Source organism: Embiotoca jacksoni, unplaced genomic scaffold (genome assembly GCF_022577435.1).
Source record: "Embiotoca jacksoni isolate LCO1_2020_lvr unplaced genomic scaffold, fEmbJac1.0.p SCAF_6, whole genome shotgun sequence".
In the NCBI taxonomy this organism is placed as follows: Eukaryota; Metazoa; Chordata; class Actinopteri; family Embiotocidae; genus Embiotoca; species Embiotoca jacksoni.
The window spans coordinates 14,815,977-14,832,712 of record NW_027185414.1 but is presented as its reverse complement, the minus strand read 5'-3'; the positions used below and the strand labels follow the sequence as shown (position 1 = coordinate 14,832,712).

The window sequence follows — 16,736 nt, the reverse complement described above, 5'->3', positions numbered from 1 at the left end:
TTTGATATCTTTTTACAGCCTTCCTCTGTTTTGTAGGCAGCAAATAGCTTCATTTTCAGATCCTCAGTCAACTGCTTAGCCCATAGTTAAATGTTACCACAAGGATTAAGGACTCAGAGAAAAGACATTTCTTCACCCGCTTCAACGAGTCGAGCCAAAAAAAGCCAGTTAACTAATTTCTGAGACTTTACAAGAGTCTCAACTTTATAAAAGACACACGGTTGTTTAATTTGTTTCTGTTTTAAAATTAATAAAAATAAAAATAATGAGAGTGCATTAATATTTGAAGGAATTATGTTGTTTTAGTGTCTGTTTACTGCAGGGTTTGTATTTTTCAAATCAACAAAATATGCAATTTGCCTAATCTTTTGCACACAACTATATTTTAAGTAGAGCTTGTGAACAAAAATCTATTTCAGTTCATTGTAAGAAATATATTTTATATCAGATTCTCTGCTAGTAATCTTTGACTCACTCACCACTCACAGTTTGCGCAAACAATGTAATTATGAGGGAAAAAACAACAGATGTCCTAGTAATACTTGCTTTCATTTATCATCAGGTTATATATTAGAATTAGAATCAATTAAATAAAATTGAAGACAAACGTTCAGGCTATGAATTATTCAGCATGGGGACGAGGTTGAATCCAAATATTTTACCGAAAAAAGAATCTTACAAGGACAATTATGTGGTATGGGTTAGAGAGAAGGGGATACGTAGATGTAATGGATGTTATCAGCGAAGACGTTCAGCACAACCTCTCTCATCCCTGAAACTGTCTTTGGCTGATACTTCTCTTCAGTCAAGTCATCAAGAGTTTGTTTGGAGATGAAATCTATAAAACACAAACTTTCCTCAAAGAAAATATTTCCCCTAAAGTCTCATACATGTAATGAGAAAAAAGGTTTGAAGAAAACACTTACCAACAGTGAAGCAGAGAAAAGACTTCCTTCACAGTCCTGCAAAACAAAAGAGAAGTGTATCATTGTCCACAGTCCTCAATCGTATATCCATCAAACAATTGTCTCTAAAGAAACACAAGTGAACTACAAGTCTCACACTGCATGTGTTAGCTTATTACAATTGCTATTCATAACCTTCTGCCAATGTCCTTTAGTGACCAATAATGTCTGCCCTGAGGCTGTACTAAACGTGCAACAAGATCTTGTATATGAACGGATAAAACCTGAATAATCTGGAAAATCACAGTCATTATCATGATATTGTTATTTTGCACTCATTTTTGTCTGCAGGCTCCGTACTGTTTGTTATGAAGTTATATTACAACCTGAGGGCAAGAAAAGGACACTCCAAACGCACATTATGCATAAAATACATAAAAGCCAACTAAAAGTCTTCTCTTACTCAGAAAAAAAATATATTGATGTAAATCAAAAACTACTCCTCTTTTTATAAATCCATTGCATTCTCATGTCATTCAAAACCCTTTTGTACAGCAGCTCACACAAAAAACCCAAACAGACTCCAGCACATTGTTCCTTAGTCATTCAAAATTTTCAAATCTTTAGAATTACTGCTCCTCAAACAGTAACTCTGTTACCGGAGCACAAATTACTCTATGACTTGTCTCACAAGGTCAGAATAGTGTATACACCACACTATTAGGTGCTACAAAACATTGCCCACTCAAATACAAACTTGTTTCAAAAACGGCTTTTTCCCTGCTGCTATGACAAACATTGCGTTTGTATTATGTGTTTAATGCCTTTATTTTCCCGTTGGTCTTTTGTATGATTGTGAGAATGACACGTCGCTCAGTCAAAACAAACGACACACACAATACCAAACTACTCACCATGCTGAACCAAAAACAAACCAGTTGTGGCTGTGCGGCCAGACAAGACCATTTTCAAGAGGGAAAATCTCAACCTCAGAATCACGACCTTGGCAATAATTTCATTTCTCCTTTCATTTTTTATGAAATAATTACTGACAGCACTGCAAATTCCTCAGCGAACAATACACTATAGTTTAATTTTGGTGAATAATCCACAGTTTAGAGAGCGTAATTAATCACCTCACTCTAGCGCAGAAAAGTTTTGCCTTAAAATACGATAAATAAAAGACAAACAGACAACTAAATGTATGAATAAACAGATTATAAAAAGCTACGCACAAATTCAACAGTCAGAAACTAATCTACAGTATTCCCTGCTGTGATGGCATTAAAACATTATTCTAAAATGATATTAATGCTGAAGTATCACTTCCCTGTTTTTCTCTGCAATATAATGTGATGATGCCAATCAGCCTTTAAGCCCTGCCCTAAGACAAGGTAAAGGCCTCCATTCCCCTGACTCCAGGTCAGTAAGTAAGCTTGTATTTTTGGATGGCTGCTGCCGATTGTGTATGTACTTTAATAAACGGGCTGCAGGTCAGGCAGATTTATAGGCCCGTGGTGGGGTGGAGGGACCAGACTCCCTTGGCCTCCAGCTTCCCCCTGCGCCATTATGCCAGAGTGAGATATAGTGGGATATTGATCCCAATGCCACTTCATTTTGCAATAACTATTACACGATATTCTTCCAGGCTGCGCGTGTCTCCTGATTTATGCTGCCTTGCTATTTACATTAGCAGTAAGTGTTTTTCTATACCAGCTGAAGAGGGTCTTACAGCCACACAAATGAACAAGTGAACATTCACATTCTATACCATACCTGTCTTTTTGCTGCCTTTTCACAGTAGCAGGGGTGCTTAACACAGCCCTGCATGCGAGGTGAGTAATGGAAGATACAGACATAAACATATTGAAGAATACATCTCTGCCTTCATTACAGTTGCACGATTGACCTTGAGGCAATGTTATTTTCTGCATTATATCTTATTTAAAATACCTACTTCATCACATCCATTCTTTAGAAGACTATTATATTCAGGAGCATATTTTGTATTATTTCGTATTATTCATTTCAACTCGCTGGTCAGTGTAGTGTACAGTCAGCATAAAGAATGCAATCAAAAAAGACATGACTGCTTCATCTGTGTAGAGAAACAAAATCATAATTTGTGTTTAAATTGTGCGGTTATAGGCATTTAGGTGTATTTCACAAAACCAATGGATTTATAGTATGCTTACTCTTCATTCTGTAAGTGATGTCTAAAAATAAAATAAGAGCTACAATTCAAATCAAGGCATTATCATTTACTCTGTGCTAGGATGCGTTCTCCCATGAAACAAATACAATCACATGCCGCCAATTTGCAGATGATATTATATGAAAGAAATTGTTGCCATGATCAGGACAAGTGGGATAAGCAGCCTGCCCCCTGAGCTCGCACCATCACCAGCTGCACAATCCAGAGCTGGGTCTTTGCCAAAGTGGCTTCCCTTGCAGTGCCAGGCTGGTGCTGAGTGTTTGTTTACACACAGAGGAAAGCTGTGTCAGTGGCAGAGGAGCAGACATAAGTGGGGAGGAAGGGTGGGAGACAGACCCTGTATAGTGCTGACATTCCCACAGGCAGCCCCCACAGGGCGCACTGCGCCTCAGATTCCATCACTGCTACATTGTGCCACAACAAAAAAACAAAAGGACTAATGACCCTTAATTGCTTTGGAGCTGTTTAAAATCAGATGAGTGTCACATAAGCAGGAGTATGTAAATCAAATCCCCCTCCTCGCCCCTCTTCCCGGTCTGCCCCCTAAGCTGTCTCCCCTGGCACAATCAAGTCTTTTTCTCATAAGGGGGCGGGCAGCTTAGCAGGCTCGCTGCCAAGTAAGGGGAGCTGGCAAGCGTGGTAATGTGGAGACACTTGTTGCTATAATGCTGGCCTGTTACGCCAGAGCACATGGTAGAAATGCTGAGGCTGAGGGGCGCGTGTGAGGAGCAGATGGGCATACTATAGCCTCCACGTGCTTCCATATTAAACATGGCAGTAGAAAGGAAGTGTGCTCTGCTCTCAGCTTTCAAAGCTGCCAGACACTGTGTGCATGTCCCATTCATCAACAGTTCCATTCATATGCAAGACAAAGTTTGATTGTACACAAATGCCCCATCAGGGAGGAAGGGGGCAGATGCTTGTGCTTGTTTGCATGCATGTTTGCATATCTTTGAAAGTGACAGAGTTTGCTTTGTGCATGCTTAAAGAGATTGCATGAGGTTGAGTTTGGAGATGGTATACTTTATATTGAATGAAAGATGTCATTTTAATGCTACAATTTTCTACAGTTTTACAGAGATTTACTCTGCTGTTGGTTGGATGAAAAAGAGGTAACAAAATAACCTTTTATGGAAAGTATTTGCCATATTTATTAATATTATATAATGGTAAACACTGAATAGACCTATTAATTTATTGTTATTTAAATATTTGTTTTATAATACATTTTTCAGTTCTGAGAAGAAAACACACAAGTTTAATCACTATAGATATTTTCTCTAAGTCTGAGCCCCAGATGTATCGAGCCTGTGACCCACTGAGAAGTGAGCAATGTCCCCCTGTGCCCCTGGTGTTCCCCTGCTCCCACCACACCCATTAACATCAGGCCTTAATGCATTTCCTATACCTGCATGCTCTTCTGCTATATGGAGTTTCTGGTGATTTAAAGACAGCAACAAACCTGTCCCATTTCCAGAGTGACATTATTGATAGACTGTCACTTCAGATTGTAGGTAACTGCTAATGGTTATTTTATGGTGCATATGTCAAATCTGATGTGGACTCTTTTTTTTTTTTTTTGTCCCGTCTTTCACTGCATCTTCCTCTGCTTTATTTGAGTCTAATGATAGCCTCAAGATCACTGCCACACTTTTATTAGAAAAAAAAAAGTGTGCTTCCTGTCAAGGAACATAAACAAAAATGGACCTTTCAGGAAAACGCCCTGCCAAGTAGCACTAAAACATTTTTTGGGGGGTTTGAATATGTTATTGATTTTCAACTTTATCTTATTATGACTCATTTATTTGTATTGTGCAAGTTAATAGTGGCATAATATTCACTGCATTCGATAATATAGAACAGAATTGGCTGATTTCTTTTGTCCAAGACAAAGCTGTGCACAAAGCTGAATAAATAAGTGCAAAAATGAAAATGTATCCAGGGCAATCACATCGATAAAGCGTATATTTTATTTCTACGTCTATCATATTGCACTGAAAAGCCAGTTACCCAAACAGACCACCACCTCCTCTTCTCCACTCCACTCTTTATCCACTCCAGGGTTTTCTCCCTGTGAACCTGTACCCCCTCTTGTCATGGATTAGCCTCCATACTTCCATGAACAAAGACTCAGTTAGCATGTGTTTATGTGTTGGTCCATGTGTTAGGTGAAGAGTGAACGTGTCTCCCACTTAAGTCCAGATCTTAGAGGACCCCAATTTGTTAGGCATTAATCAGAACACCTGCTCAGAGAGTGCCCGGTGTCAGTGGCTCACTTTGTGTCCCAACGGTTCCCTCGCTGCCGGGCTTTTTGTTTCCCCACTTCAGTCATCAGTGTCATTTGAAATCAATTTAACGATTGTGCCTGAGTCTGATTTGAGTATGCAAATGAAGCATGGGGAGAAAAGGAGTAAGCAACATACAAAGAAATATGAGTGGGGCTAAAAAAAAAAAAGGACTAGAAAAGAGGAACTGTGTACTATGCATTACTCTGGCATTAAAAAGCAATAAGTCATCGAGTGTTGTTCCAGCATATGGGTATAAACAGAAAAGAACAACAACAAGCTGAATTTGGCTCTGCACTATAACAGTGTCACTATCCCTCTGAAGGGACAATGCACATGCACAAGAGCAATGTTGGAGGGGGAAAAAAAAAGAAGAGTAAAACACTATGACAGGGCAAGGAAGACTAGGTCAGAGAGAGGCCAAGAAAGAAAGGGAGTACAAGAAAGAGGTAGCAGGGGAAACAAATGAATAAATTCATGGGGCACAAAATGAAAAGAAAGATGGGGTGGTGGGTGAGGGGGGGGGGGGGTGGAGGAAAAAGGGCTTGGAGTCATCAGCGGAAAATTTTTATTGTCCGGACACTGGAGGCGCACACAAAAGCACTGGGAAGATTCAATTAAGTATCATATGCAGTGACCTTATTGCCATGGTTACGGAACAGTGGAAAATATTAATCAAGTCTGCACTTGCAACAAGGAGAAAGATGGTGGAAGGAGAGATAGAAGGTAGACGGCAATGAGAGCGACAGAGGGTGGTAACAGAGGGAGAGAGGATAATGGTGTGGTCTCCATATGTGCTTGTGTGGGTCTGATTTTATGTTTTAATGAGTACAGTTGCAAAGGTTCATGACTGTCCCTACCAAGCTCTGAACATCGTTATGCTTACACTGAAACATACTATTTTTGACAATGGATTTTTTTTCCTTAGTCAAAAATATATTTTAAAATGCAAAAAAAAATACGACTGTTCTCACACTAGTCTGCCTAACATTTACATAAAGAGGAGTCACAAATGTGAAATGAACTCAATTCTGAACTCAGAGGAAAATTCACTTCGGTTCACAAAGATTTGTTTTAGCTCCTTCTCTGTATTTCATGTTGAATTTCATGTGCCCCAATGTCTGTTGATGCTTTCTCAGTGAGGAAATAAAACAATCCATCTACATCTACCATCCATCACACATGCGTGAATCCATTAAAAACACAACTTGCAAATGTTTGCCACATGAAAATGAAATGTTTTCATCCATCAGTTGTTGTTTTTTTCCAGTGTAAGGTTACACTTACACATGGTTCTAAATAAATCCTCTAAAAAACAGTGCTAGCATATTGTTACAGACTCAGAGAGAAAAATTATGACGATCATTTTCAATCATATTCCATTATGATGTTGCTCTCAGTCACATTTCCCTGCACACTGCAGAAGGGGAAAGTTGAAGATTGTTCTGTTTGATGAAGCTGTAGAGTGTTTGCTCGCTGTCTGCAGGGACTGTCTTGAAAACAATCTATCTGAAACTCCCCCGCTGAGCAAAATGTTAAATAAACAAAGACGGGGATAAACAAAATCCCTCCATTTCAATGTCACTGAGAAGAAAGCCAACATTTTAATGCTGCGATTGTGAACAGGAGGTGGCAGCCACATAACGAGATCAGCGTTTAAACTTTGGACACATGGTGAAATTATAATTTTTCTCAAAATAGTTAATTATAAATATGGTAGCTATCAAAATATAATTGCTGTACTTGCGTCAGCCATGAGACAGTGTGATAATCACCCTCACTCACTTGTTCTCCAATATGTCCTTCCTCCAGGTAGAACAACTTTAGATTTTGCCTGATACTGATAATGATATCAGACTATTTTAAACATATTGTCTTACTTTTTACTCGTTCAGTTTTTGGAACTTACTGTGGGAGAAATGGAAGAATTCTAAAAATTCAAATGAAATTAAAGTTTTTTTTTAAACATACAACATATTTTAATTCACATTGTGGTCACGTAGACAAAGTGATGTAAAGTAGAACAACGTGTGTAAAAGCACAGTGTCACGTAAACCTACTGAGTCAAACAGTAGGTGGATTTTTCTTGTTAACTGGTTTCTTTCTTTGCGTTGAAGAACTAAGTCATCTTGTGTGCATATGAACTGGGGAGTGCCCCAGGGAATCGTCTTTAGCTCACAGATTTTCTCCACTTAATGATTCCACTGGAGTCTACACTCATCATTTCCTGAGACAGCATCAGCATTCACAGACAACACCTGGCTTTCTCGATCCATCTCCAACGTTATGCAATTAGAAAGCTTATATCAGTGCCTTATTAAAAACTGAAAGGCACAAGGTGTTGCATAATTAAACTCAGAATTTAACTCATCATCTTTGTGTCATCTTTGATAACAAACTAAACAAATTAACAGTATGGTTTCCTCCTGTAGCATATTATTTAAAATATTTTATTGAACAAGGCCACACTCATTCATGCCTATATTATATGGAGGCTTGATTTCTTCAATTCACAAAATATTTATTACACCAAAATGGTGATTTAGACTGTAGTTAACACAGGAAGCTGCAGCCGGGATCACAAAGCAGAGCAGATATTACTCCTGTCCTAGCGGCTCCAATATCCAGATGCTAAGGATGACTGCGTTTTCTTCATTATGGGTCCTTTCCTGCCAGAGGAAATTAAGCAAGCCACCTGAGTTGCATCTTTCAAGTCTCCGTGAAAAAACGAGTGTCAGACTTACTTTTACTTGAAGTGTGTCAATTTAAACTGTCTGTGTTTAAAACGTGTTTTAAATACTTCACCCTCGCCTACATTTGCATTGCAGTGGTTTATTCCTCATATTTGGCAATTAGCTTAATTAATGACTGAAATGAATAACCAAAATTGATGAAAAAATTTTCTGTCTACTTATCTATTAATCAAATTATAATTCCAGCTCCAAATTCCAGCTGCATCTGATACTGTATCATGTGATGTGGCACAAAAACAAAATCTAAACTAGTGCTGTAAGACACGTGGTTTCTACTCCTCCAGCTGCTGTATGAAACGACCGTGTACAGAAACCGCATCACAATTTGCTAGCAGGTTGCAACCTCCAGCAGCATCTGATTTCTATGGCCTATATTGAAACTAAGTGAATAATAATTTGATTAAATTTGGAGTTTTCCTGAGAAAAGTTCTGAGCTACAATAAAGAACTTTGATGAGAGAAGTTGGCACAAGTTAGCTCTTTTTTTGAGTGATTTGCAGAGTGACAGGCAGTGGTCATGCAGAAAATCAGCCAATAAAGTCATAACTGAGTGATTTGAGTTCAACATTGGTTCCATCCCCTGCCTACTCTAATCCCGAGCCCCAGTGTTTGAAATTCCACTGCCCATCCCTGTGGCACAGCCTGCGAGGACATATGGGTGAGACACAGGCCGATGTGTAACAGGAGGGGGCCTGTGCAGAGAGGCCGTTAAAGTGCCTGATGTGACCATGACCACTTCCAGAAACAATTTAATTCCACAGCTTCAGCCATCTCCAGCTGATCTACTCCTCCAAGGTCATTATGTGCCACAGAAGGTCACATGATTAATGAGTGACAGACCCTCTGGTGCAATAACGTGTATGAACGTGGCCCATTAATTAGACAGGGGGGCCAGAGAGAATGAATGGCCAGGGACAGCTTGGCCCCCTCACAACCCTGTCCTTCCCAGACCCCATTTTTCATTTTCATCTGCACAAACAGACACATACAGCCACTCTTAATATCCCCAAAATACAATGTATCCCTCCAAACACTCTAAAAAAAAATTACATTAAATGAAAACCCATACCAATATATTTAACATAACTATTAACTCAACAACGTACAGTATGTAACATCAGAACCAAAGACACAGTAGAGCTGATTAGAGGTTTTTTGAGTCAAAAGGGTCATTGTTCAATGCAACTAAAAAAAAAAAAAATCCAACTGCTGCTCAGAAGTGCTATAAGCACTGGCCTCAGGTTGATCTGGGTATCAAGCATCTGAATGCTGTGTTGTTGCAGTCCTTTTTCAGGACTATGATAAGCACTCTGCATTACTGAGGGCAATCTCCAAGAGGAAATGAAACATTCTGCTGCCACAGACTAGCTTTATTAGAAGACAACAAGTCCGGCCTCTGAGGATATACAGATCAGGATATTTAATTGATGCTGACCGACTGTCAATGCACTCCTATAGCTGGGAGAAACAACAGTGTTTAACACTGCTCCATTGTAAATAGTATTAATTTCTTGGTCTAATCAACTTAATGCAATTCCAATAAGTCCATTTCTTAGAGTGGCCTTGTTGATTTGAACCCTCATAGCCCTCTGTTTTATTTTCACCAGTGCCAACAAATGTAATGGCTGCTAAGTATATTGGGCAATAATATACGAATGCTCTACATCTAGTGCATGCATTTCAATTTTACCTTGAGGTCACAGCATTATGGATATACCCCAGTGGGGTCATTAATCATAAACACAAACACTGTATGTAATAACAGCCAGTCGGGAGAAATAGACTTCAGGGAAGGTTTCAGATGAGGACTTGTATAAGACCAGGGGACACAATGGCTATCTATGTAAACAAATCTCATCAGTTCGCCCACTGCACCTGGGTCAGTGTTTTCCCAGAGCTGGCACACAGTCAGGCATATGTATACAAAGGTACACATTTCCAGCTGTCATTGTCCTAGAAACATAATAAGCAGTGACAGGGTGAGCCGAAATCACTCAGAGTACAACCAGGAAAACAACATCTCTTGGAAACAGGAAAAATATGAAAATGTTGAGATGTGTGTGTTTCTGTAATGATGTTTTATCATGAGATGAATTCTAGGTCATAGGATATTTATCTGTAGTTATGAATATGGAAGAAAAATAATTCATGAGGCATGGTGATAATAAACATAATTTTGAAAGGTACTGCTGACATTTTTACACTACTTTTTTTTTTTTTTTTTTTTTTAAATGACTAACAAAAATAAAATAAAAAAAACATATCTTATCAAGCAGTCAGAGAACCCCTTGACCCTTCTGAATAAAGCATCTCTCTGGAGATTTGACACACATCTCTCAGCACAGATCTGAAGACAGCCATGAATGTTGTTTGCCCTCTGATATATTTTTAATATTCAGATCATATCAAATATGTCCTCTTTCAATAATTGATCTATCTATCTATCTATCTACTAGCAACATAACACATGCTGAGCTTTGGCATGTGATTTCTATCCCCCACTCAGTATATCTTCTTCCCTCAATTCAGTGTGATAAGGGGAGGCACCGGCTGCTCCCTAAATGAAATGCACTTGGCCAAAGGATCTCCCCTCAGCATGTGCCAACAAAGCCTGCAAGCACAAACTGTCGGTCCATAACACCCTTAAGATGCATTTGTTGGGTCTGGGATCGAAATAAAATATCACCACTGGTAAGAGAATGATTATTTGATGGTAAAACAAATGTTTCAATAATTTTGGTTATGTATTTATTGCAATTCAAAATTATTCGTATTGTCAAAATCACTCAAACAACTTAGAAGTTTTAGTGAAATATCCGTTCAAAATTTGTAATCTTTAAAATAAATGCATGTCAGCATCTTGCTTGACAAAGGCATGTTCATATGTAAAGGTCACACGTGCACTAAATCATTTAGAAAAGCACACCCTGTAAAACAAACATTTATTGTGTAAGATATGTGCTAAAACATTTTTTTTTTTTATAGGAACATGGTGCAATGCAAACATATCAGAGTTTAATGGAGTGAGTGTTTTCTTCATCGTGTCTTTTGACCAACAGCATCTCCTGTGGTGGCTCATTTCCGTAGTGCAAGAGGTTCCCACCCTCCATCGCAGCCAGGCTTCAGGGGGCATGGTGGAGAGAATACGAGATGGAGGGAAGGAGCAAAGTAGAGGAGGGAGCCATGCTGGGAGAAAGGAAATCTTCCATGTGCAGAAGCAGAGTGGCTAGAGGACATTTCACACTAATGGCGGCCGGGCCAATTGAAATGACTGCAGCACTGCATGATTTGAAGGTCAGGAGACAGCGGATTATATTCCAGTGGTGGCGGAGGAGGATTGGAGGAGTAAAATGGTGCCTCCCCTGTACCCGCCCCTCCTCCTCTCCTGAATTATTGCAGAACAGCCAAGATGGAATCAACATAGCACCAAACCCCACCATCATTACTCTTACACACAGCGCACCATGAAACACAACGCATTGCTCCGGTCTTTTCTGCGCCCGCACATCATCATGACAAATTCTGCTCTGGTAAATTCAGAAGCCTAGTTTATGAAACAAAACAACACAACAAACCACCATGCCCACTCTACAACACACAGCTTTTCATTATGAATCCAACTGATTGTCATTATGTCACCAAAAAAAGATTTAAGAAAGAAAGATGTAATTCTCCTTATGTAGACATGGGTGACACACTACACAAAATAGCATGGCTGAAAAAGCACAATCTTTGGTCGGGCTTACAGATGAGGGTGCAAAAGTTACTCACACGTGAGGAAAAACATGAAGTGATTATGCACATGACTGCAGTAATGAGCCATACTAAGAAGTCGATGACCAAACATACGCACTCCAGACATTGTGCAACTCAACATGATTGCAGTGTATTTTTAGCCAATGGACATTACTGATTTAAAGCAAAAGAACCTCAAGCCTAACATGCAAACAAATGTGGAAACAACAACAAATGAGGCAACAAGGATGTCAAGCAGAATTTCATAAATCAGGGACATTAATGTAATTAAACTAATCCCTTGTAGGCATCAGCCTCCCTATCTGCTTGATGTAATTTCAGAACTTCCAGGGGCTGTGCAATTTTTCACAGTCCCCACTAGACATTGCACATTGTCTAAGGAATTCTGACCATCAAAGCAAATCAGACTTACAGATGCACCTGTTTTAGTAAGATGGAAAGAAAATCCTGTCTAAAGCAGCAGTGATTTTTTTTTTAGATGCAGCGGTTTTGTGTGTCGGTAAACACTTTAGACTTGCAGCCAGCATCCAATCCCAGTTGCTCTACAACACAGACAGCAGAGAGGTGGACACCTTATAGGAGGAGAACAGATGCCAGTCTTTGTGAAAAGCCAATAAACGCGTTTGTATCATCGAAGGACTAAAGCAAAGACACTAACAACCATACCTGTATTCATATGCTAACAAAAGCCTCACAACCAAATCTGGGAATTCAAATAGTTCTTTTCTCATATCTCGCTTTGCTATATTGTATTGTGCACTACACTATGCTTCACACAAAAGAACAGGGAAAAGGATATACACCTTCAGTAAATACAGAAAAACCTTCCGGCGCCAGCTTGTGAAAAAACAAATGATGTGTGTGCCTGCCTGTTTGGTCTATAATGTAACTGTACAAATGAAAGACAGACAGATGGATAGAAAGACGGATAGAAAGACAGAAAGACAGAAAGACAGAAAGAAAGACAGAAAGAAAGAAAGAAAGAAAGAAAGAAAGAAAGAAAGAAAGAAAGAAAGAAAGAAAGAAAGAAAGAAAGAAAAACAAACAAACAAACAAACAAAGAACTATTTAGTTAATGTAATACTGTACCAGCTAGTGTTTTTGTTGGCTTGAAGTTATTTATTCATCATATTTATAAACAGGAAATCCACTGATTTTTTTATTTTTTATTTGGCAAAGATAAATCAATTCAGCTATTAAAAGTTGTAAAAGCTAGCCATAGTGTTCACTCCCACTTTTAATTGACTCTTTTGACTTAAAAAATAAATTAAATTAAACATTTATGCATTTAAATGAAAAAGAAATTGAATGAGAGTGGAATGGAAAAAGACAAATATTTATATTTTGTATCACATAAATGTACATTATTATGTCTGATCAATGTTTTTAGCGGAAGGCGATACGTTTTTTTTACAAAAATATTTATAAGAAATATAGGTTTTTCCAGAAGGGTACCACATCAGTGGTGCACAGGATGAAGAAACATCCGGCAGGGATGCTGTTACAATTCTCCACAACTGACTACTGTGCTTGTAAAACTCTGGAGGAGATAACAGGCAACCGGGATAGCCCAGTCAATCCAGTGCATGTTTGAATGGCTGACCATGTTAAGCTCTTAAAGCAGGCATTAATCCAGGATTTTAGGAGCAGAGCTAAGTTTGGCGCGTTATCATGGCAAGGCCCGGACCTTAGACGGAGTTCAAACACTATGCACAAGCACCAACAGCCTCAGTCACACGGGCCTCAGACATGACTTGCACGGCAACTGGCCTGAAAAATTGGACGTGCTGATGACAAAGAACACAAAAAGGATCAGTGATTCAAAGTGATGTCTGTGACTTTCCACGTGACTCATGGGTATCTTAAGTTCATTTTAGTTTATCTTACTAAAACAAATAGAGACGAATGATTTCTTATGGTAATTGTTTTGTAATCAGCATCCAGGATATGCATTTTACTCCACCAGGTAACTGTATTCTTCGTCTGTAGTGTGTGTTCTGTGACGCATTCTAACAAGGCATGCTCAGACTACTGGCTCCCAGAGCCTGAGTGACCTCTCTGGCCAGCCTCAGTCTCAGCGCTAGCTTCACCCCTCCAGATGTACACAGGCCAGACCAGTGCAGAGCACACGACCCAGCACACTCTCTGCTCTGCTCGACTACAGATACACACAGACCACCTCGGATCAACATCCAAGATAGCTGTGCAGACAGACAAACATATTAAGAGCTGACAGCTCCTGACCATGCATCTGCAAAAGTAGCATCATCACGTTTTAGCAGTGGAACAAATACCCATCAGCCAATACGACAGCAGCGGGCACATAGTCACGTGACTGCATGCACAAACAAACGTACATACACCCCCAGACACACATTCACACACCAATCTTAGGGAGAAGTCATAGGGCTAGGGCCAAGGCTTAGAGCTAGAACATAAGCTTAGGGAAGTAGGTGTGCTTGTTGGCAGAAGGGGGATATTAGGGGCAGTGTGTTGACTTATAAATCTTCCAGCACAGTGTAGGACCTGAGTTATCATCTGACATATGAAAAAATACCAGAGAAGCTGTGGAGAAAAGAAAGGAAATGAAATGAAAGGGTTATAAAGAAAGGGAGCAAAGCAGCATTGTGGCAGGCATCTGTTTTGCTCCTCATCCTCGCCCACAAACACACTCAGTATGTGGAAGCACGACATATCAGATTTGATTCATGTTTCTACATTTACTCTGTTTGTGTCGTGAGCACAACAGTAGCTAAGTGCATGGCTAATACACGTGTAAAAATAGTCTCGTACACTTGTAAGAATACTTGCTACTTCCTGTGTGGGATTTATGCAGCTACGAATCTGGATCATCACTGTGTGACAGCCTTCACTTATATACAGTATATTGTCTCTAAAGCCTGGCAGATGATTGAAAAATACATTGATAGTTTTTAAAAAATTGCATATTGGATTAAAGCTTCAAATGTAATGGGTTTCACAGCAAAGAGAAAAATATGGAACCGAGTAGTTTTATTTTTTGTGTCTTTTAGTCTCAATTTGGAAAGAAAGTTAAGGTTTTGTTAAATATTGAAGTACTGCATAATACCCCTTGAACTTCAGATACAAACACAAGAATAATTTGAAAATGTTTCATCTTTTAACTTCTTTTAAATGTAAGTACACTTTATGCCATGTTAGTGAAGTACATCTGCTGGCTAAATTGAATGCAGCCTGATACATCACCCCTGCAATAATTTTCACCTTTATGAAAGTTAAAGTGTTGTTTTTGTTGAAATGTTTTTGAGATGTGCTGCTGATTTAACCTCGGAGTCATTTTGAAGGCCAACAGCCTGTGATGCTGTTGAGTTATATTGTCATACTTTGAAATTTTAAATAATTCTTTTCCATCCAATTCATGAATAAGAGTAAACGAAACATGTATTTGTTATGAATATTGTATTCTCTCGAGAAAAAACAATTGCACATTGATGCTTTAAATGTGTGTCAGTAAGCACTGTGACTCTTCTGATTATTTGTACTCACTCTGCCAAACTATCAGGGTCAATATTGCTCTGAAAGTACAAAAATAAACACTGTTAAAGCCCATACTCACCAGAGTAAAACATATTTGATATGTTGAACACCTGCCCCAGAGCCATGTCAGCCCTGTAAGTGGACAGATAATTCTCCAATCAACACATGTCAACTCCAAATAATTGCAACTGGGAAAAAAATCAACACTTATTAACACTGGGAGAGTTGCTGTGCATGGTATTTGGGTTTAAGTGTGTCAGTGAATGTGAGTGAGTGAGTGAGTGAGTGAGTGAGTGAGTGAGTGAGTGAGTGAGTGAGTGAGTGAGTGAGTGAGAGAAAGAGAGAGAGAGAATCCAAATGGATTTCAGCCCTAGAATAAATCACTGTCGCCACAGAAACAGGCCGACAGCTGTGATGGATGGCTGAAATTTTTGTGTTGATGTCTTTAGTATTGCTGACAATTTGGTAGTTCAGGCTTTTTCACTTTTCCTGTGCTGGTGTGTGGCTAAACACATCTAAATGCTGCCACATACCCATACACATCAGTGTTTAGCACCTGTTCAAAATCCACTTTGGGATGGAAACATTCTTTGCCAGATATATATTGTCTTTCAGTTTTTACAAAGAACTATATAAAAAAAAAAAGTTAAAATTATAAATTCATAAATTGATGGCTTATGAATTCATTTTTTTGAGATCTTAAAACTTCTTCAAAATTCTTTCAATTCTTACCCCATTAAATGTTATTGTATCTGAGGAATGTTGTATTGTAAGCTCAACTTTCTGTAGTAAAAGTGTGAAAACCATCTTGTGTGTGCGCACCATGGTCACGTGGTCTTTTTTTACACCTGTATGCACTGACCCTCTCGTTGAGCAATATGTCACCACATGACACAGTGACTGTTCGGTGTGTTTAAAACATACAGTGTCTGTCTCAACACCATCCAGGCAAACTGAGGATGAAAAAGTAATTTTCTTCCTTTTTCCTCTGTTACGACCCATTTTATTCCCAGTCCTGTTATCTGGTCCACTCCAGCACTACTGGGCGGAAACTCTGCCCCGGTCATTTAGAACAGGGGAAGCATCACAGTACACACACACACACACACACACACACACACACACACACACACACACACACACACACACACACACACACACACACACAGTTGACTTGACTGTAAAACACATTTTCTTTTTGCACAGGCTGTACATAATGTACTCCATCCTACATCTAGACACCTATGCATGAAGTTATATAAACACAAGAACACTATACACCCTTACACACACACACACACACACAC

At 39.1% G+C, this 16,736-nt stretch overlaps 1 protein-coding gene across 2 annotated transcripts in view; it reads right to left on the bottom strand.

The window, feature by feature from the left end:
* zfhx3b (zinc finger homeobox 3b) overlaps positions 1–16,736 on the bottom strand; it is a 207,213-nt gene that overhangs the window by 189,628 nt on the left and 849 nt on the right. For both annotated transcript variants that reach the window (XM_069174378.1, XM_069174377.1), the window contains exon 2: positions 927–962. The gene's annotated coding sequence lies outside the window, so the exon portion shown is untranslated. The remainder of the gene's footprint in view (positions 1–926; positions 963–16,736) is intronic.